We start from the raw sequence: 23,763 nt of genomic DNA on the forward strand, positions 1-23,763 counted from the left end.
TGTGCCTGGCGGGGAGGGGGGGGGGGGGGCAGGACAGACATGTGCTGTGTGTGTCCTGTCTCTTGCGACAAAAAAGCGCTGTGTGTGTCTTGGTCTCTTCTCTGCCCGCGTCTTCAAAGCGGACTCACATTATCGACCTGCCGAACCAACAAGGCCATCTAAGCTTTGACGCCTCATGTTATCATGTAAAGGCGGATGCGAATGATGTTCCCATACACTTACTCTTTAAACCTTATCTCACCATGGTTTTGGCCAATAATAGTGCGGGAAGACCCCTTAAAGTAGGACAATGTGAGAAAGACGTCATCACTTAATTTTTTTTTCTTTCACCGCCCTTCCTTTTTCCCATTTGCATTGGTTGAGTCCAAAAGGACACGACAGAAAAAAAAAGGGGGGGGGGGGGGGAGTGGCGGTTAAAGCTTTCTCCTTTTCCATCCTGATGAGGAACTCTGCGAACGTGTATAGCTCTTTTGAACTACTTTTAGCAGGGGGCTAAGGAACTTCGGTTCTTGTGATCATATTTGATAACACACCGTAAACTTGCAACCACGAGCTCCCACATATTGTTCCGAACACTTGTTGCCCAAATAATAATGTTTTCTATGCATCTTTACGTACGTTTCTTACACTTGTTTCTATTTTCATCGATGATTTTAGCTTTAGTAAAGGAAAGAAGTGAAAATTTTGAGGGCTCCTTTTTTTTTCGTCAGACACAATATTATTGAAAACAAACAGGCAATAATCCCAAGAGAAGTATAGCGGAAGTAATTTGTAGCAAATGTAACGTAAACGTGCGTCAGTACTTCCTTTCACAACCACAATTCGAGTTGCGTCCCATAGTACAGAATGGCTACATTCACGTCCATACAAACTCAAAGAATCTCTTACCCCTTCTTTTAAGACAACTCGAAGATAAAAGCCTTTTTCTTTTCCTTCTCAGTGATCGTATCGATCCCCTCCCTCTTTTCACAACATTTCTGCGCATAAACTGATTTTACACGGCCTCAGTGATCGGAGGCATTGCAAGTGTTCTGCACCGTGCTTAGTTCAGCACTGACTTCGAGATTGGCCCTCCTTCGACTAATAGAGGGTACCATGTTATGACATCATCATAGGATGTCACAGTGAGAGATCTTTGTGGCGTCTCGGTGACGCCATCCGGAATTATCGCAGTCTGGGACGTCATGATCACGTCGTCTCATGAAGACAATTTTTTTTATGCGAAGTAGCTTATGGCGTGGACTGTATCAACCACTCCCTTGTCATTCTCGTCGCATCTACCCCCCACTGCGAATGCACGTCCTCTTCCCCCCCCCTCCTTCTATACTTGAAGGAAGTACATAACGCAAGTTAACTCTGTTGTGCATGACACGACCTCTCTTTTTATTACGCTGAGCATACCTTGCCACACAGCAGTTTTTATTGAATGAAAGACTATTCTCGAGTTCGCATAGTAGATAAGGAACCAAACTGCGTGTTTCCTTTTACGAGGAATCCTGCTGTCGGCGAGAGAGCGTAAACCCTAGAACGACATAAGCGCGGTACTTCACAGCTGCATCACGACGGCGCAGCAAGCAAAACGTCTTCCTTGAATGCCTTTTATATTTTGTTCTTTTCTATCGAAAAAGTTTCCTCCATGTCTCCAAACTATTCGTTCGCATGTTTGTTAGTATGCGATGATGTCCCCTACTGCTCGTAGAGAGGATGGCTGAAAACTAAGCGCCTTCTTGATCTTCAACACTGATGCACAGTTTTGCCCCTGCTACATTTTTGGTAAAAGTTCGCACTTTTGGGGGTTCTGGGACGGGGACTCCATATATTCGAAGAGCGGTACCCTGTGGCTGTTCTCCTTCAGGAACAAAAGCGTCGCTTTTGCAGCGGATCTTTTTTACGAGCGTACCGGGACAGGACGCCCTTTGAAGCAGCACAGCGTGGCCGCAGAATAAGGGTGACCCCCCCCCCCCCCCTTTTTTTTTCTTCCCAGACATGAGGCTCAATACGAGCATGCTCGGGGAAGTTGAAAGGACGAGAGGGTTTCAAGGGGAGGAGAGAAGAGGTATACGTGTTCAACAACACTCGGGAGGCTGGACAAAAGAACTGTGGCTTGCCGAGCGGTCTCTTCAATTTAAAGCGGTTGCGGAAAACGTTGGGTCGTTGCCGTCATCAAAGCCCCAGCGCTTTCTAGAAACCTTGCCCTCTCCAATTATTGAAAGTACCTGAGGTCGCGCGAGCCGGCTTTTTCACGAAGCGATTGCAATGTTACGGGTAAGTGCCGTTAGGGTTCGTGGCATTCAAAGCTCTTTTTTTGTTTTTGTTTTTTCACAGAAATAACTTTTACGAGGGGGTGTTAGGTTTTGGGTGTTGTGAACGTTGAGCACCTGGTGGCAGAAACGAGAGACCAGGTTACGTCAAATGCTTCCAGCGTCGATTATGAAAGCTAATAAATCTCTTGTATACGGTCGGAGCGAACTAGGCAGTGATTATAAGAGAAAGCAACTCTGTGCTAGACAGGGGACTAAAAACAGATTCCAGACATACTCGCGCAAGCAATATTGATTATTAGTTGAAACATAAAATCCGGCTTCTAGCTTCATATTTATTGTGATTCACTCAATCATTCTTGCATAAACTTTGGAATAGACTGAACGCAATGTGCGACCTATTGTTTTTAGGTGCATTGAATCAAGCCCGTAGCCAGGAACTTTTTTTTTCGCAAAAGTGGACAGAGTAGGGGGCACCTGCTAAGACCTTTTACTAAAATAAAAAAGTGTCTTAATTTCTTATCCCCCAACCCCATTTCTATAACAGTTCCAGGTGGGTTTTGGGCGTTCACCCATACTGGCTACGGGCCTACTTGAGTGAATAATTGTTTATGCTCCGAAAGGCTAACACCAAGTGCATAGGTGCATTTTCACTGTGCTGCATTGGCGTTTTAATTATGAATAAGGAGAAAACCGTATGTTTAATCATTTTCAATGAGAGGTATTAATCTGGACTACATTCAACATTTCGTTGTATGTTTATTTCTCTAATGCATGTTCGTGACCAGGAATAACTCTGCAAAATATAAAATGTTCTTTTTGTCTGTTTGGGGTTCAATATCACCGGAAAGAAGTGGAAATTTACCGGCTCCTTTTTTTTTTCTTTGTCAAACAATATTAATGAAAACTAACAGGCAACCACTGTCTGGTTGTTCCCACCAATATTAAGCGGTGATATTTATCACATACAGGCTGAAAGATCTGAATGTACTGAAGACTATACAGGTGGACGCATTACGTAGCGCCTTTAGGTTAATTTTATTGTAGACCAGTGTCTTGTCTCTGACACAAGCCACAGGAAAAGAACAAAAAAAGGAAGAGGAAAGACAGGAAAGGCAGAAGTGGTTTTGAAAAACCGTTCTAGTAGCTTACACTATGAAAACAAGAATTAGAGGGCGAAACACTTAGCCCCGTATTTTAGAACGTTCCTTCACTCAAAGCTTCACCTTCACTCGAGAAAGACCATGGGAGCGCCGTCTCTAGGCTTGGAACGTCGCTGCATATCAGTGATAATCTGTTGCAATTTTTTAGCAGCGCAGCGCCATTTTCAACCAAGAAGCGGCGAAGTGCTCAACTCTATCAAGCGAAGGACGAAAGTCAAGTTGAGGAGAGTTTGTGAATACAGGGGTTAGGCCCTTCAGGCAAGCGTTCTGATTGATGCCACTGTCAAAAACTTGTCAAATTCGCGTGGCGTAATGCTAAGGCACTCGGTATTACAATCCAAAATATACAGTGAATCAACGTGTTGTTTTTTCTCAGTTTCACTACTCTAAAGTATCAAGTGTTCAACTAATTATCTATTTATTTGGCTACCAGCCAACTTCCCTACTTGCACAAAAGGAATCAACCATTAGGCCCAAAATACATGCAGAGTTTGTTTTTGATTGTATTCGTTTCGAAAAAGAAAACAAAATAATTTTCACATTGGTCCTGTACCACGGCACGTCGAACAATCGTCGAACCCAGTGCACCCAGTGAAGTGATCCTCTGGAGCAATACGGAGCACAATAAAATTTATTGGAAATCTGCTGCGCAATATTGCATGCAATAATGAGATTCCCTCGACTTTATAACATTTGTACAGTTTTTTTTCCAAAGCAGCTTCAACCGTTGACGCTGCTCGAACCTGCTGGGCTCTAGCGTTCCCTCAGTAACGCTTGAATTTTCTCGTCTCTTTCCCTTCTCTCTCTCTTCTCTCTTTCTCATCGTTATACTCCCATTTCCCGAGCGTCTAGGTGTCCAACAGGGCATGTGCCTCATGAACCTCCCTGTTGTTGTTCTTGCTCCTCCTCTCTCGGGCCCATTTTCTCACTACGTCATTGTACTTTTCTTTGATTTGTTTGTGCCATTATTGCGCAATGTCATACTCATTTAAGTAGGTACCATGAAAGAACAAAATATGACGCACTTTGTTGTAGATCACTTGCCTGCCACGCAGGCGGCCTGAATTTGATTCTAACTTCGAACCGAACATTTTTACTCCTTTTATTCGCCTTAACTTTGGTAACGGACAAGGTGATCATTCTCTCACAACCAGCGACGCCGATACCGACACTTGAATTTCTGCGAAGTGAGTTCTTTAAAGCTTCGGGCATGGAACCACGACAAAGCAAGTTCTGAGATAGACACGTACTGAGGGAAAAAAGCTTTCAAGATTGCTGCATGTACTGTTTTTTGCCTTCATTTATGCTTCACTGCTTACCAGCCTTAAAGGTCTCACTGTGCGTCACAAAAGTAGATGCGGGTTGAAAATGTTGCATGGTCTGTTGCACACGCCTTAGAACTCAGCCATGGGCAAAAGCCGGTGAGAACATTAAAGCTTACGAAAAAAGGAAATCAGAAATACTGGAATATTTTTTTATAAAATACTAGAATGAAGATTCCCGCACTGAATACCTCTATGCAGCCTGACAGGCATATCATGAGGGAAATCTTCCGTAAGGATACTTGTAAGAGATAATCCACTTAGAGCAAAGCGCAATCCACTTTCTTGGAAGATTCAGACGGGCAAACGGCTAGTACGGGATCATTCGGAATAAATAGTGAATGATCGCTCGGGGTTTAAACCTATTTGTTACGCATTAGCTGTTGTAGTTTAATCTACTCTGTCCTCTATCTTTTCCTCATTCGTTTCTGTTTATTTTTAGCTTTACATAAGCTGGACTCCTCGTTTCACGTCCTTCTGTGATTTGAAGCATGCAGATGTGAACGTAAAAGGGTGTCTCTCGAGAAAACGCAACTCAGTAGAGAGATGCCTCACCCACGTGCTCGATGCGATATCAAGCGATGTCAAACTGTTGAACGCCGCAACGTTTACCAGAAGGCACGTGTCATTCTTAAAATTGTAAAGCTAGCTTATCCCCGGGACTGCGTGCGTCAGTTTATCAATTTAACGTTTACTGTCGCATGGAAAGTGTACCAGTGACTCACTAGACAGAACGGCGTACAAGAAAGATGCACTACCACGTGTGGACATTAACAGGTTCATGCTCAGTTGGGCCAATAAGCAATTAGGGATAAAATGCTCGAAGTACAAGCTGGGCCACTTATCACTCGATCTTCTCCCCGTAGACCAATTTATAGAAGTTAGTTGTGGTGGCAGTGCAATTTCCATGCTTTACTACAGCGCAGGCTCAGCCCTTGGGGCTAATATAGCCCAAAATGTCCAACTTACTAGTTCTATTAGACGCAAAGCCTGCATGGCATTTTCATCATTGCACATGAATCCACAACTCATTGATTGATTTGTGGGGTTTAACGTCCCAAAACCACCATATGATTATGAGAGACACCGTAGTGGAGGGCTCCGGAAATTTCGACCACCTGGGGTTCTTTAACAAAATCCACAACTAGACATGGAAGATATATATATATATATATATATATATATATATATATATATATATATATATATATAATAATAAAATGCGTGGTATGAAGGGGGCTCAACCAGAATCGAAACATAGTTTGCTACGCTGCTCTTGAAGTATAGAGAAAGGGAAACTAAAGTATAAAAGATAGCGGAGTGTGGTAGATACACCTCTTTGTGAGGCCTTTGCCTCTAGCCGTGCCTGAATCACCCATTGCTAGACTGAGCGGCGCCTGCGTAGGCAGCACATATATGTCAGACACCCTATAGGTGTGTAGTAAGGTTGGTCAAACTAGTCGATCGTTGAGTCGGCATTGTTTTTTTTTTTTTTTCAAACTGGAGCAACGAAAGGGTGCATTGCGCTTGTAGTGAGCTTTGGTACCGTGTAATAGGTCGACCTTCCGAGCGCCTTCTAGCGGGTCATCCTCGTCTCCTTTCGTAGAGAACGGCACTCGTGCTGGGAGTCCGTGCTCTGCATTGACTGATGCCATATTGTCATAAAGTGCTGACCCCTGAGTCCTATAAACGCTTTTGCACGCTAGCGCAACGCGCAAACGCAATTCAATCCAATCTAATCCAAATCCAAATTTTATTTTCACATCACCAAAGCCCAAGCAAATTCTCTTCGCCTATTGCAAAGAGAATGCAACAGTCGAAGGGAAGAAGGCATGCTCACAACGCCTTGTCCATGGAAGAAACACGAGAGAGAAGAAAGGCATGGGTGTTGGTCAGTCTAGCAAAACTGTTGTGCTTCCCTACACTAGCCAAAGGGATAGTAGAGTTTGAACGCTAGAGTTAGAGAGAAAGGGCAAGGGGAGAATGGGAACACGCGCGCATGAAGCCTTGTTTTTCACAGTCAGATCATTGTGATTAGTCTATAACTACCGGTGTAATTCCCTTGTCTTCGAGAATTGGAGCAATGCTCATCGCCTTCCCCCATGATCAACTCTCAGGGCAAGCTAATAAAGCCTTGTCCAAAATGAAAGGTGCCGTAGCAATGACCCATATGTATTTTGAACGAGCATATTGCATTACATCATCCATCGGAGAGCAGGGGCGAGTTTATAAGTTCTTAAAGTATTGATTCAGCTTCTTAATCACACTGTAACATGCTGGAATTCTGAAAAAGGGCACTAGCTTTTTGTTCGTATACAACACACGCCCCATTTTGACGGAAATGACCGAAAAATCAATCGTGACCTAAGCACAAAATGTTATCTTTAAGTACAAAGTTTTCTTCTGATGTCTTCCAAACCAGCTGTTACACTTCTTTTTCCTTTTCGTAATAAACTGGTTTTTTTTTTGTTAGCATTCTTACTTGCTCTGTCATATCTGGTGCAATATGAAACCTTGTATAAGCAGGGCATCAGTCCCGCCATATTTCACGTGGTTTCGTATCGGGGAATCGATCAGGTTGCCTGCCCATAGGGATCTCCGCATGGAGCAGCGCCCCGTGCGAAGTCGGGTGGATAGAAGGCTGAAATCTCTCTGTGAGTTGGGCTGAGCGCATTATTGCGAATTTCGACTCGGGTAGCTGTCAACATCGCGGTGTTGGTTTCGTCGTAGGCACGCACAGGTTCGTCAAAATCTTGTCAAAATCGTCCACATATTGTCTCTCCGCACAGGTCTGAAAACCGGACAGGTCCGATTGGGGGTTACTTCGCCACTCCTTCTACAACATGATGTAAAGAAGTCATCCCCCCCTCCCTCCTTTCCGGCTCTCTTTGTGAGCACACCTATAGGTTTCGTTTGTTGATCTTTTTCTCCGCGTTTCGACAGTTAGTTTTCAATCGTATTCCCTAGTTAACGAACTGTAACGTGCCACGTACAAGCTAAAAATAGCTTGCACCCTTTAAGGAATGTATTTTAACTTAAATAGTAATCGCAATATGGCTTGTGGTTCACTTTTTAAAAAGTCAACACTCGCTACCTTGCTATAAAAAATTACGAAGCTTACACTAAGGCGCGCAAGACTTTAATCTCGTTGCTTCTGTGCTGTTGGCAAGCTTTAGCTAGGTGACGTTAGGTTGCTTTTAGGTTGCTCCTCAGAGCAGAATGATTCTAGTTTGACGAAATGTGTTGACAGACGGGACACGTATGTTCAAACTCCATAAAGAGAATCTTGTGCTGTAACCGAGCGTTCGTGCTTCCCATAGATCGACAAGCACGTCGTAGTTTGCGTAGGGCTTCCATTCGCTATCGGGTATTCTCGCAACCGCCTTGGCTGTTCTCGTTCCCAATAGTGTTATCTCGTTGTACGTACCACTGGATAACTCCGTACAGATGCTTCAGCATAGATGAAATGGGCGGTCAAGGGGTTTATCTCTGTGTTGATCCCAATGGTTCGTTAAAGCTTTTCTCAATTACTGGTTACGCCTCTCTAGAAATCTTAATTGGCATGTGCCGCCCGTTTCGTGCCTCATTTATTTTTACTACACCACCGGGGAAGTAGTGTCATTTTGTCCAATTACAGTGGCACGTACCCGTTCATGACGAAGATAGTGTGTTGTTGTTAAGACAAACGTATGCCACAAAACGTCTGCCACAAAAAGTAAACGCTTGAAAGTAAATCGTTGTAATTTCCGGACTGCGACATAATTTAACTCTAACATAAATTGCAATGCCATTAAAAAACTGGGCTTTGGGAAAGCTGGCTATCGTTGTCGTTCACAAGAATAATCCAATCCGAAGTATATAAGAAACACGTTTCAATATAACGTTGTATGTCTTGTGAGGCAAGCATTCGCGAACGTTTTTACGGACGCCGTGTGGTGGTGTAACTGTTATGGTGGTTCACAGCTGATCCGATTGTCCCCGGTTCGATCCCGGCCATGGCGGTCGAATATCGATGGAAGTACAATGCAATGTCAGTGCTAGTCACAGAACACCAAATGGCCAAAATTTCCAAAACCCTCCACTTCTTCATGCCTCCTAATTTTATGTTGCATCAACACCACTTCGAGCGCACGCATCAAAACTTTAAAGTAATACGGAGAAAACGGCGCGCCCCAAGCATTCTGTGCTATCGATTGTTAGCGTCCACTTCTCAGAAAACGCGCTACCACTCCAAAGAACTTCTACAACAATTTTTACCTTCTTACGCCACCTAACTATTCTTATTGTTCGGCGATTTAGTAGCAAATATTTTAGGCGCATTGCAAGAAGGCCATGTCTGCCGGACGCATGTCAATAACAACTTTCTAATACACTGCTCTTTCTTTCTTCATTGCTCGATAATGTGATGCGAAAGTACCTGAGACAAATTTTCTGCTTAAATGCCAATAATTGAATTCCAGGACAACCCACAGGTTCAGGCACCTGCTCGTTTATCAATGTCAGGTTAGCGTTCCTCATTAAATATTGCCCCAGTATAAACTTTAGTGAGCGTTCTGTCTGAGGTAATTGCTCTTTAATGTTTCCCGCTCGGTGCCTTTAATACAAGAGTCTAATAATAAGCAGCGTATGCAGGTGAAAAGAATTCAGAACACCTTTTCTACGTGGGAGCAATGAACTCTTAAAGCACGCTTCATTTTTCAATCCTAGAGTATTTTCATCAATGTGCCTTTAATGATGTGCTCAATAATGGCACCAGCACACCATGCAAGAAGTTTACGGATGACTGTACAGACAAGACTTACGGAATTAAAGTAACACGTTTAAGTCTAATGTGTTCATTGAAGCTAACAAAAATATTGCAGCCTGCATTACGTCGCGCAAGGCTGAGTCTTAGCAGAGCTGCTGAGCACCTAGCTAGTCCGGGCTTGACTAGGCATTTACCATCTCACAGCTCTTTCTTTTTCACATCTTGCTATGCTATAGTACACAACTATATGCTTATTTTCTATTTACCTTTTTTAATCTGTATATTTCTGTTTCTTTCTCTCTAAAGTCTGAATATTTCCCAATTTTCCTCTTTTTCACTTTTTTCACTCTCTGGTGTTAGTGGTGATGTTTCCACAGGCGGGGTCAGCCTGGCACACCTGGCCGGTGATTCCTCCGCGTGAGCGACTTTTTTCCTGTGGTTCGGCTCACCATATATCTCCCAAACCTCTCTCGCATAAAACGTAAGAGTATGTTAGTCACTTGCTTGTGCTATATGCGAACAAACACAAACCTCGACCACAATGGCCCCACTGTAAATCTCTTCGTCAGGTGCGCTGTTGGCGCACACATATGATGGGAGTCAAAACTAATAAAGAAAGAGCGAAGGTGGGCGGTTCTCTTTTTCCCTCTATATCTTCTTCTTTTCTTTCTTTTAATAGTATCTTTTCCTGGCGTCTGTTATACTATTTCTTCCTCCCTGTATATATCTCTCTTTCTTTTTCAAGATATCTATTTCTTTCTCTTTTTTTGTAACTCTCCTCGTCACCATCTCTTTTTTTCTATTTCTTTCTCTGTGGGTTTTTTCTCTCCATTTTGTTGTTTATTTCCGTTTTTCTCTTTCTTCCTCCAGCTGTCTTTATCTCTGTTTCTTTCTATTTCTCTGTCTTTTCTGCCCTTCTTTATATTCTTTCTGTCCACGTATTTCTCTGTCTTTGTACATTTTCGTGTCCTTAAATTCTTTTTTCTCTTCCTGTCTATCTCTTCCTTTTCTTTCTCGTGTCCGCTTTCATTTAACGCTCACATCTGCTGTACTCGGTTGAGGGGCTTGGCCAATCACTGTGGCGCATTCCCAACCCGGGGTTTTTCGCTTATGTTGGACAGATTACGGCAGGCTATTAAAGCTCCGTCGTTTCTTAAAAATGTGTGAACAAATGCTCCCTGTTTATTTTCTCCTGCTCACCTGCAGATTATTATTTGCTCTGAACAATGGTAATGGCGTTTGCATAAAGGAATAAAAGAATGCACGCGATATGCAGTCAGAATCCTGCTGTGAAATGATCGTGTTAGAAGGCTCCCGATGATGTAGAGAAACGTGATACAAGACAGGCGCACATATGATGTAGTTGTTTATGGTTGCTTACCCATAATAACGGCGGCTACGTTAATTTATCCTAATTTCTCCATAAGCACACTCACAGATCGCATAAACATATATAGTATACAAGTGGCGTCGAGTATGTGAAGATTCAGTTGTGGGCCAGCTCTGACCCTGTTATTCAATATTATTTTGTTCTAGTCTCCGACTGGACTCGTTTATGGCTTGTTGGCCTTTGTTGTACGGTATAAATAGCGGCTAAAATGACCTAAGAACCACGGAAAGACTCGTTCGCACTATAGTTAGAAGTTAAATACCCCTGGTCTTGTTTGCGCTAAACTCTCACGCTATGAGCAACGGGTTTACTGAACGTCTGTCAGCCGCGTTAATTCGCTGACTTTGTAGGTCAACCTTTAGGACTGATTAGAGGTACGCTTTGGTAAAACCTTTGCACTCAGGCCTGTCAATCTCGCAAAATAACTCTGCTTAGATCGCTGGCCGCGTTATTTCGCCATTGTGTTAGGTACAAAAGAGGTTGTCTTGAACGGACACAATCGCTGACGCCTTTACAGGTCAGCTCTCGCAACTATGCTGATGGCGGCTTTTGAAAACAAGATGTCACTAGCAGGCATACTGCATTTCGGTCAATCTGCAGCCGTTTCAATGGCTACGCTATCATAAACGTCCATACCACACTTCAGCAGTCACATGGGCGTCACACGCAGCCACTGAAGGGGGAAAGTATTAGCCTCGGCAACAGCCAGCGAGTAGAGTGAAGTTTGATGTTTCTCTTCGCTCAACGCAGCCAAACGTATGGCTTCCGGGACATAAGCAGTTTCTCGTGACTTAGTCTGTTGGAATTGTGGCATTGTGTCTAGCTGTCCCTTGTGAAAGATAATTTGTCCAAGAAAGCATTTATAAGGACATTGTTGATGCTTTCGTCTCCTTGGATCGGTTCATCTGACCTTCTGTTGGGCTGCTAACAGGTGATTACCTTTTCAGGAGCCAACCAAGCCAAGGCTTGGTTTCGCTTCTGTCCTTTTCACTTAGTTTTTGTCTCTCTCTTATGAACGCCACCTACACAGTATTTTCCTGTTTAATGATGTGCCACTTTATCCGTGTACAATAAACTGAAATGTAAAAGACAAAATAACGATCGGAGAGAAGGCATTAAATTCACCATTAAAGAACATCTACAATTAGATTCACGAATAAGGGTGACTATCATGTACTCATTTTTCTTTAACACATTTTAATGAGGACTAACAAAAAAAAACTCAAGGAAAGTGTAGTGCATGTTATTTGTTGTAATTGTGATGTTTCAAGTTTCTTTCAGTTATTTGTGCAAAAAAAGGAAACATCGTGCTAAGTAGGTATACAGGAGAAGTTGCGAAAGTGCAAGGCTGCAGGTGGACCTTTTATTTATATTTGGATAACAAAAGTTACTCGTTTATCAGTAGCAGTGAAAACAAAAGAAAGAGTAAATTGATAAAACAACACCAACTAAGATGCAAGTAAAGAAAAAGAGTGGCATACGAAATATTTTAGGAGAAAAACATCAAGCAGTTAACTAAATACGAATACAATTATTATGATGTAATTGGGAAAAAAGTAAACTGGAAGAAAAGAAAACTTGCCGCTGGCATGCAGGTCTGAAACTGCGACTTGTGAAAGTGGATTGGGAGGAGAGGGGGGACCGCTGTAGCTCACTTCGTTGAGCACCAGGTGTGTTTTCGAAGGTCGCAGCTTCGGTCCCTGTGAGCGCCATTTCTTGTCTCGTTTGCATCATAATTACCAAAAATAACTCAATCATTCCATTCCATAGAATTCTTCTTCGTTAGTTGTAGTTCATTTAAAACTAGAGGAAGAATGTCCCGTTAATTAGTTTCCACTCTGATAGGGCGACGGAATGAAGGAATCAATGCTATTCGTGCAGGTTGAAACTATTGGGGCTAAAATAGCAGCCTCGTAAATGACATGGCAATTATAATAAGTGACCTTCCCGGCGTTCTCTGCGTATAGCAGTAGGGCAACCTTCAATCCTTTGTAAGGGCGCAGGACATGGTATGAACCACGTCGTGCGTAATGCAATCTTAGAAAGTTTGTTTTAACTCGCGATATCAAATGAACGTGGCAGTGTGCACGACCATGAAATGGTTGGGTGACAGACGCTGGATCATTAAAGCGTGAAAAACCGCTTTCCTGCGGCAAACCACAGACCAAGAAAACCTCATCAAAAAAAGCAAGACCTCGTTCCCCGATAACAGGAGAAACAACTCAACGTAAAACAGGCCTGTTAACGAAATTTATTGCGTGAATCAGGTTCTAAAGCTTTCGTACCTCTAGAAGCGTTAGGAAACTGGGGTTCAAAAAAAAAAAAACATATACTGCTGTCGCCACGACAGGTCGTTGACTTAAGCTCATTTTCGCGTTGTCTATGGCCATCAATTTTTTTGCCACTTCTTACACGCTTTCCTAGCTTTTGTTTTGACTGAAAGTTTGGCCTGCTCCTGAGATTTCAGCAAACTAAACAACCCTGTTAAGCTATGTGGTTCGTCGGAACAGTTTGTGAAAGAGACTGCGGCTGTATTTAAGGTATTGTTTATGTCTCGGGGAAACGAACGCTCGCATGCAGTGAGCCAACTTTGTTTTCACGCATGTGTTTATGAAAAAGAAAAAAGAGGCGTTAAGAATAACTTTTCTTTTATTATTCACGAAGAGACCCTGCAGTGGTGAATAAAGGGCGTTCACCATAACACCTCTGCCGTGGAGTTATTCAACTATTAAAAAGGACGCAAGGGCAATTCACAGCAGCATGGTTGGGATGGAGAATGAGATGCGAAAAACCTTTTTGGTGACCTTCATGTTTAAGTGCTTTACGCCGCTAGGTCCTAGCGTTTGGGGATGATTTAGTAGATTTGGGCAAACTTTCAGTTAGCACTTGGTCAACAACTGCTATAGTTTCATTGTAGGCAAGCATTCTACTAGGAACGGCTCGTTCGCTGTCGTCCACTTCAGTAAGTAAACTGATGAGTGAACGAAGGCAATTCTGTAGCGAGTATTTGGCATTTAAGTGGTACGTAACCGCACTACTTTACTTGCTGCGCTAATGTGATTGCACATATCCATGAGTATTCGTCCTTCTCAACAATGGCCCGATCAGGTGTATTTTTAGAATGTTTGTTGAAGTTTAACATCTCAAAACGACCGTATTATCATGAGAGACGCCTTAGTGGAGGGCTCCAGAAATCTAGACCTCCTGGGCTTCTTCAACGCGCTCCTAAATCTAAGCGCCCTAGGACTCGAGCATTTTCACCTCCGTCGAAAATGCGTCCGCCGCGGCCGGGATTCGATCCCGCGACCTGTGGGTCAGCAGCTGAGTGCCTTAGCCACTAGACTCCCATGGCGGGTAGTCCGGTATATTTAACATCGGGGGTGTTTAAGGCGGGCATCGCTCTATGACATGTGAGCACAAATGATCGTCATCCCGAACCGGCACGATCTCTTTATTTTTTATTTTTTATTGATATGATATATAAGGAGATGTTGGCGCACCATTATGGCGCCGGCTACTCCTTAGCCGTTAATTGAAACTTGAACACGTATCTTGAAGCAAAAACATACAAAGCAGTGCATGGAAAATAGAAACTCAGGCACAGATATGTAAAGACGCACTTATACGTACATATCACAATGGTAAGTAAATGTTTGAAAGTCATTGTAAGAAGTCTCTGGAAACAACAAAACACAAACAACAAACACAAAACACAACAACAAAATAACAAAGCACACGTCTGGTCCTTATAAAGATGCATTCGCTCGTATGTACATAATAGTCGACACGTCATTCATTTCACAACCCACACGTGATAGGTGTCACATGATACTGTATATATTAAGTACATGTGTTACAGATGAAAGCTTGTTCTTTGTTAATACTTGTCAGCAATCCCGCTGTCTTGTAAAAAACGTGTTAATGCTCTTAAAGCGTGGGACTGTAAAACTCCAGTTGGCCACGGGCCCAGAAGTTTTTTCATGCTAAATGGTCTGTGGTCCAATGCGAACAGTTCGCTTTTAAGACGGCGTCTTGGCGTGTCATGATGTGGACAGTCTATGAGAAGGTGACATACGTCTTCATCTATAAATCCACAATCGCATTCGGGAGTTTCAGCTCTGCCGATTCTGTGCAAAAAATGTTTTGTGTATGCGGTGCCTAGCCTCAATCGGTGAATTAGAGTTTCCATCCTTCTATCTAATGCCAGCGAAATTTTGAATTCAATAAGTGGATCGATGTGATATAAATCGCAGCTCTTTGTACTTTGGTCAAACCAAGCAGTTTTGCCCATTCTGAAAGTTGTATTCTTTATAATACTACGCAATTCATTTTTCGAAATCGGTAAAGAAACAGTAACGTCTTTACGATGTGCTTGTCGTGCTGCTTCATCGGCAGCTGTGATTCCAGGAATGTTGAAGTGGCCAGGTATCCACTGGAATTCGATCTCATGTTGCGCCTTCTTTGCTTTAGTGAGCTCCTTCAGCGTTTCGTATGTCATACTATCACTTATTACTGTCCTGTTTGTACTGGAGAGTGATCTTAATGCGGCCTGTGAGTCACTGAAAAGTACCCATTTTCTAGCGTCTGCTACCGAGTTTATAAACTTTAGAGCATACAGAATAGCGAAGAGCTCAGATGTTGTAGATGACGTCGTGCGGCATAATTTAAACGATTCCTGAATATTGAGCTGTGGTATGATAAATGCCGATGTTGAAGACGTTGTAGTACTTGAGCCATCTGTGTAAATATGTATGTACCCTGGATACCGCATGTGTATCTGATAAAGCGCTAGTTGTTGAGCAGCTTGGATGAACATGTCTTTCTTTCTAATAATGCCATCCACTGAGAATTCAATGCTTGGTATAACAAGCACCCATGGAGGATAGTCCATTTCAGAGTTCCAAAATTCATGGCTGGGTAATATATGTACATTACTCTGGACTTCGTTATGAGCATTGCTTTTATCTCTTAGTAAAATCTCCAGCGCCAATGGGTGGTCCCTGTGTTGCGTCTGTAAGCGAAAAAAATGGCGGCATGTTTCAATTGTTCTCATGACTGGAAAGGGTGGTTGTCGAGTCTCTGCTATGACAAGGCTGCTGGAAGTCGCTCGTGGAACACCTATGCAGACGCGCAGTCCCCTAGCTAATAGTCTTTGAAGTCGCTCCTCTGAAGTGCGGGAAAGGCCGTGTAACACTGCTGCAGAATATGCAACTTTTTGTCGTATTAAAGAATTGTGAACAGCGAGCATGGATGATACAGATCCGCCCCATGATGTGCCAGCAATTCTGCGGAGTATATTCACTAGTGTATTCACCTCGTTTTCGAGTTTCTTTATGTGAGGTGCCCATGATAGCTGCCTATCAAGTATTACTCCGAGAAATCGATGCTGTGTCACAATCATTAGTGGTTCTTCTTCTAAATTGAGATTGAAGTTCTTTAACTTCTTACGGGTGAAGGGCAATACAGCTGTCTTTGCGTGCGATAGAATCATTCCTCTTTCTTTTAAACAGTTGTTGACAATATTTATTCCGTCTTGCAATGCAATCTGAATTAACCGTATGTCCGTGCCAGATGCCCAAATGCACACATATCTGCATATAAGGAGTATTTCAACCTGGAAGGCAGTCTTTTAGCTAAATCAGCCATAACACAGTTGAAAAGAAAAGGGCTGAGTACGCTTCCTTGTGGCACTCCCTGTCTGACGTCGTGTTCTGCACTTTTTCCTTCGCTTGTCTGAATGAATATTTTACGACCTGATAAAAATTTGGATACCCACCGCAAAGACCTGCCGGACAGTCCGTGTTCCAACATACTCAGCAGAACATGAGTGTGACTGACTGTGTCAAAAGCCCTTTTGATGTCCAAGAACACTGCGACCGTCAAACTACCACAGGCGCGTTCATGCTCTACATACGTTACTAGGTCCAGTATTGCATCCATTGTGCATCTCTGTTTCCTAAATCCTGTCAAGTAGTTGGAGAATACACCAGTTCTGTTGCACCACCATTGAAGTCACGCATCAATCATTTTTTCATTACCTTACATAAACAGCTTGTCAGACTGATTGGATTCAAGGTTCAAGGGTGTCTTAGCCGGTTTTAAGATCGGAATGATGCGAGCAGACTTCCAAGACTCGGGTACAATTTCTTGCGTCCATAGATTATTGTAAATATCTAAGAGAATAGTTGTGCCTGTGGGCCCAAGGTTCTTTAGCATATTGTACGTAATGCCGTCCGGTCCAGAGGCCGATTTTTGACGACATGATGCTATAGCACAATGCAGCTCCCTTAACGTAAATACAGGGTCTAGCTGAGGATGCTCGGCCCAAAACCAAGCATTAATTTTCTGGCTGGCTAATGCAACAGAATTATCAAATAAGGCACATTGTGATGCGGCGGGCCTACTGATAAGTTGACAAAATTCATCTGCTACCACAGCTTCCGGTTTGTCCAAAGCTACAGCAAGAGCACGAAATGGGAAGCTCTGTGATACAGGGCCACTAAGTGCTCGAATTACAAGCCAAATTCTTGGAACAGGTGTGTGGGGAGAGAGCGTGCCACAGAAATCACGCCAGCGTCGTTTACCTAAATTTTTTAGCCGTCTGCGCATTACACTGTGGATTTTCTGTGCATTTTTGTATGCTTCTAAACTTCCGCTGCGTCGATATGCCCTTTCTGAACGTCGTCTGATGGCTCTTAGATGTTCATACTCTCCATCGACTGCAGCATAGTCTTTTGGAATCGGGACTTTCTTTGTACATTTATTCGCATTATCTTGCGGAAATTCAGTAAACCTTTCAACTGTCGTGAGTTCACTATTTTGGTTTGTTATGTGGTGCCGAAAAGCTTTCCAGTTCGTCAATTTGCTGTAGCGTCTGGTGTCGTCTTTTCGCAAGTAGGGGTGACTTATTAGAATGGGAAAATGGTCACTTCCACGTGTTTCTACATCCGTCGTCCATACCACACCATTCACTAGATCTTGGGAACACAAGGTTACATCGATGCAACTAGAGTAATTATGCCCTCGGAGAAAAGTTGGGGAGCCGTCATTTAAAATTGTCAAATTGCATTTGTCTGCGGCACACTCAACAATGTTCCCACGTGCATCACATCGATCACTACCCCAGATTATGTTGTGCGCATTAAAGTCTCCGCGTATAAACGTATATGAATTAGAAATGTTGAAGATATTTGTTAGCTCTTCCACCAAAATGCGGCTTGAAGGTTGTAGGTAAAAATTTATCACTGTAAAGCACTGCTCACCAAAGGACACTTTGCAAGCGACGAATTCCGGGAAGTCCGAATCACTTGAGTTAACTTGATGAGAAGGTAGGTCCTTTCTGACGCACAAATGTACTCTGCTAGGACCACTTCGACGAGATGACTTATATATCACGTAGTTGGAGAGGCGGAAATCATCATTCATTCTTGCCTCTTGGATGCAAAGTATTGGAAAGTTATACTGCAGAAGGAGTTTACGGAAGTCAGCACACTTCCTTCGAAGACCATTGGCATTCCACTGGTATATGGAGACATCTTTGTAGCGCTTATTCATATGCTACTTGTCGCAGGTTTGACCCGGACTGTTGACACAGTAGTGCTTCCAGAGGCAGCAGGGCTTTTACTTCTGGCAGGTTGTTTGCTTCCGGTAAAGCAGACAGGATTGCCTTAAGTGCTGCGAAAAGCATTGGCAGAATCAATTGCATGACTGATGCAGAGGCACGGTCTCCATTGAATGGTTGATTTTCTGAGGCCTGTTGAGAATGACGTGGCGTTTTGGGGCAAACACTGGCACTTTCGGTTTTGCTACTTTCCGGCAGAGGTCCCGTGGGCGTTCGTAGCTTTGACGCGTAGGTTGGGTTACTTGAAGGTACTTCTCGTGAGTGGTCTCTCGAGTGTGCTCTTGGCGTCTCTCTTGGCGGTTCTCTTGGCGTGCTTGTCGGCTGCTGTTGCGGTGGCCGCTGAGGTGGATCACGTACAGGATGAACAATCTCAAGGTTTGGAGATGGTTCATTGGGGCGCGGTTTTCTTCCATGGATGAGCTCATGCTGACGCATTTTTGTAGCAGCTTTACTTTGCGGGCAGCCTGAATATGAGGCAGCGTGATTACCTGCACAGTTTGCACACTTAGGCTGAAGAACAGACTTGCACTCCTTATGATGGTGTTCTTCTGAGCAGATCTTACACCGGCGTGTGTTACGGCAACTTTTCGCCATGTGTCCGAATCGCTGGCAGTTATAGCACCGAAGTGCTGGACCAAGATATTCTTCCACTGGGTGACTGGTGAATCCTAAGTAGATTCTTCCTGGAATCGGGCGGCCATCTCGAAAAGTCAGGATCACTGAGTGAAGTGGACGCGTCGTTACTCCTCCATCTTCCTGGCGGTAGTATTTTATTTGCCGTCGCGCCGATATAACCCCTGCATCTCTCAAGTACTCTAGGAGTTGTTCGTCTGAATACTGCAGAGGAACATGTTTTACTTTCCCAACGTTCCGAGTGTATGACTCTGGGATGAAAGGCCACCTACATTTGAAAGCATCAGAAGTCGCTTAGCTGAACTTAAGGCAGCAACGCTGACACTAAAGCTTCCATCTCTGGTCGTTCTGAATGACTGCACTTTTTCTTTAGCAGCGGAAACTACTTCAGCTGACACTCGATTGGGGTTCACTTTCCAGAAGCTAGCACCTTCAGCTGTTGGACGAAAGACGACTGGGATACCCTCTGCTCGTTTCTTTTTATAAGTAACCAACGTAAATGGTTCATCTTCGCCCATGTCTTCTTCATCACTTAGGTGATAAGTTGGCGTTTTATCGTCGAGAGGATTCTCTTCTAAGCGAGGCTTCTTGCTCTCAGCTTCATCGTCCTCCAATGCTGCTGTGCTCGCTTGAGCCATTTCGCGGTTGTGAATTTGCAAACGTGCCGGCTTTATGATGCTTGGACGCACCTGTAAGCCCCCAGGCTTTTCATTGTGTCCTGCAGTATCACTCATGTGGTTTAACGCACTTGGACGAGCATAAGGCTCGTGGAGATGGCTACCAACCACCGTAGTGGTCGCGTACTAGCCAAATCTTTGATAACGGAACCTCGTACCTGTAGGGCGCCGAGCCCTCGAAGTCTTCACCCGGCATCTTGTCGGCACACCGCGAAGAAAAAACGGTGCCACGTTCTTCGTGGTTCCTCGCGACGCTAGCTGCGTCGCAGCGGTGACGGCGGTGTCTACGGCTAACGCTATGCAGGTGGCTCTTCTTCCAGCGCAGCGAACACAAAAACGGACATAAAATGGTCAAATGCAAGTCCTCCCACCTAATTTTTCGTCAGGATGGTCGCGATGACTTGTGGCGTCGATTCGTAACGACAAATACGCTGGATATGGTGATTTCCGCCGCGAAACATCCAGAAAACACGGAGTCGACGCGATGAGCGACTGCTCCTGCCGGGCGCCTTACCGCAAATCATGGCACGATCTCCTTGTGTCCTCTGCTTCGTCTTCGGCTTCGCTCACCGAACACGTGCGTCGACTCGGCCTCTGCAGGGATGCAATAAATCTGATGGGCGAGACAATGAATACAGATAGCGATATAGCAGCAGAAACATATAAAAAGAAGGAAACAAAAAAAAATGGCCCCGTATCTGCATGTTAATCTCCAAATGCCGTCGAAAGACGATAGTCTTGCGTGTGGAGAGAGTGAACAAGACATTTATTTGATGTTTTGCGCAACAAAAAAAAGCAGTGAATAAAATTCTGGAGGTGCTACGTTAGAGTGCCTCGAGCGTGCAGCGGAGGCGAATGAGCGCATAGAGTCACGTCAAAAGTGAGACATGAGCGCCATCTGGCAGTTTTCTCGGAAAACGAAGCGCGTGGCTCCGAGACGGGTGTGCGCGCCCGTCTCAGAGGTGACAAGGTGTAGAACGCAAGGCGACGGGTAGGTGCCACCACCGTCTCGTCTTAGCAAAGCGTTGGAAGCACTCGCCTTTTTGTGCAAGCGTTGCATGGTTAGCCCAGCGTGGCAAGCACTACGGTCCTTAAAATTACTTATGCATGCTTCTTCTACTAAAAGACGCACATGCAGTATATATACGTGTTGTTATGGTGTCCCAGAAATGGAAACTAATTGCTTTTAAAATTGTTAATTGCACAAGTATGAACGTTAAAGCTTGAGCAACATTGGTGGGCGCTGCAGATGGGGTCGGCTGTTTCAAGTACCCGGGGCGGTTAAGAGTGGACAAACAGACAAGTGTACACACAGACCAAAATTTTTGCGTTGAAGGTCCCGAAGAAAGACTATCGTCTTTAAAACTCATGGTAAGAAATTTCTTCGTGACGTGGGATTTTATCCCGCGTACCCTCGATCTTTGCGACTCGGCTATCCAGGTGCGTTGGTAAAGGTTATCGCAGCCTGAGCAAAAGGGAGAGTTTGGCTAGTTGGTTTGCGTTCATATTAGAACAGGGCTAAGACGAAGCACAAAGTAAGACTTGACAACACGAGTGCTGGATTGCACAGCCTTGCATAGCATACCATGGCAGAACTCGCTCTCTGGATTTAGTGCCGGCCGGTCGTGCTCCGCGATCTCCGACGACAGCGCAGCTCTGGCCGACTGGGCTCGCCCGACGCCATCTCCTGACGCCGACAAGAGCTCTTGCCGAGTGGTGCCCCATCCTCGGACTTTTACGACCGTGTCCGTTTTCTTCATCTCCTCTTTACTTCCGTCGTTTTCTGTCGTTCGCTGTCCCTGCGCATCGCTCCCTTCTTCCTCTCTCTATCTATCTCTTTACCTTTTACTCCTATCCTTTTAATCCGCTTTTACCCTCACCCCTCGTGAGCTACTGTTGAGGTGTCCCCCCTTTGAGAGACAGTTATGGGGTCACTTGTCTCTTCTTTTCATTTAAAATCACACACATACTATGGCAAGGTGGTGCAAAAGGGAAGACAAGGTGAGCTGAAGATAAAGTAGGAAAAACGACGTATGGCATTGCTTTGAAATAATTCGAAATAGAGAAAGATAAAGGCATGAAGAGAAAAAATACGAATAGAAAATACATATAAAGAGACAGATATAAAGGAGCAGGAAACAAACAAGCAATGTGGAAAGCAAGAGAGAGAGATAAAGAAAAAGGGAAGAAACAGATAGAAATGGCGAGAAAGAGGAATAAATTGAGGCAGAAAGAAAAAGTAAGATAAACACATAATTAGAGATATACAAGACTGAGCGAAGAGATGAAACGACCGAAATAGATGAAAAAGTAAAAGATAAGAAAAAAAGTTTTGCGTCGAAGGTTCCCAAGAAATGCTATAGTCTTTCAAAAACAAAAAAGGCCGCGAGGCTCCAGCCTTCCTTACCTCTTGGCACCACTAGTACGAAGTTACTTATGTTTTTCCGCTTGATTTCTACTAGCGTAGCGGCCAACACAGTTAGATGTCCGATTATTACGCAGTTTTTCTTTCTCTTCTGTTGAGGCTGTGATTTTTCGCTGAGTTGCGCTGTGAATGGTCCTGAGCTTCTTGTCGAACTTTTTTGCGGTTGTCCAAGATTTGCCTCATATGTTAGAACTTGCGAAATCCATAACTGCACATCTCGCGCTTTATAGACGGTGGCAAGTTACGAGTGATGATTTACCATTTGTGTAGGCCCATTATACCTTCCTTACTGTTTCTATTACTTGAGTGTTTCCTCCACACAAGCTGTATTCTCTGTTGATTATGGGACTGGGAAGGCCAATCATGGTCAATACGAAATGCTGGTAGGGATCCGTTCTTGTAGCATCAACATATTTTTTTCGGTAAGTTTCGGTATAATAAGTTATTTCACTGTAACTATTTAGCGTTATAATGTTCGGCACAGGGCTTTCCTAGTAACATGTCGCTTTCAGTAAGCGTACAGTATAACCGTAAGCGTAGAAGTGCGTAGAAGGTTCAAAACATAGCAGTGCGAATAAAACAGTAACCGGATAATAAAATGTGGAAACGCTTAACTATACACGAGGCGACGCTTACAACACCAACTGCGCTAGACTTCGCCCTTAATTCTATGGGGAAAGCTTGAGAGTCGTGAAAACAGGAAAACAGAATATCTCGCGCAGTAGCCTCGGATGGCGAAACGTGCAGCGAACTTTGCTAATAGTCTTCTTGCTTCGTTCGTGGAGTGAGAGAGACATGGCGGGGAGAGGGAAGCACAGTCGAGTAGTGTGCGGTTTGCCCGCTTTTTTTTTTTCAGTTCTTGTCAATGGTAATTCCCAACGCTCTTGTCTCGCCAAGTCCCAGCAGCTGGCGAGAAGCTGTAACGACCACCCCGCGGTGTTCTCTGGAGAGTGGTCGGTGTGGCCGTACGCGTGACGTTTGAGCCTAGGCAATGACCACAGCCGTCCACTCGTCATTGATTGTTTTGTTGTTTTTGCACTTAATTAATTTTTCCTTTCCTTTCTTTAGTTTCGCTTCTTTTTTGGTTTTTGGTTGCCAGCGAGGGAGGTATTGCTAGCGTTGTGGAGGACCGTCAGCTTGTAGAACCAACTTTCAGAGCTGGGGTATATTGTTTTTTTTTCTTCTGAAGATGCGAGCGTGGATCTCTCCCTCTGCGTTCGTACCAGCGTTTCGCATTTCAGGAAATTGTTAGGACACTTGTTTATTTCTTTTAGTTATTGAGTGAGAACACAGATACGTAAGTGGCTTTGTTTTCAATTTGCGGACACTCTGAAAACAGCTTGGAAGACATGCCTATAGGCATGTCTTCCAAGCTGTTTTCAGAGTGTCCGCAAATTGAAATGAACGCAACTGTAGTTGCGTTCATTTCTGGAAAAATTGTATTTATGTATGTATTTGTGGAGTTTAACTTCCCAAAACCACTATAGGATTATGAGAGACGCCGTAGAGGAGGGCTCCGGAAAT

The 23,763-nt window shown here is 44.0% G+C and overlaps 1 protein-coding gene and 1 pseudogene across 1 annotated transcript in view; one reads left to right on the top strand and one right to left on the bottom strand.

Moving 5' to 3' along the window:
- The window catches only part of LOC119181180 (uncharacterized), a 767,515-nt gene that overhangs the window by 461,124 nt on the left and 282,628 nt on the right, over window positions 1-23,763 (top strand). The window lies entirely within an intron of this gene.
- LOC142774565 (pyrokinin-1 receptor-like) overlaps window positions 1-23,763 on the bottom strand; it is a 387,277-nt pseudogene that overhangs the window by 158,509 nt on the left and 205,005 nt on the right.

Source organism: Rhipicephalus microplus, chromosome 10, assembly GCF_043290135.1.
Source record: "Rhipicephalus microplus isolate Deutch F79 chromosome 10, USDA_Rmic, whole genome shotgun sequence".
Classification (NCBI taxonomy): Eukaryota; Metazoa; Arthropoda; class Arachnida; order Ixodida; family Ixodidae; genus Rhipicephalus; species Rhipicephalus microplus.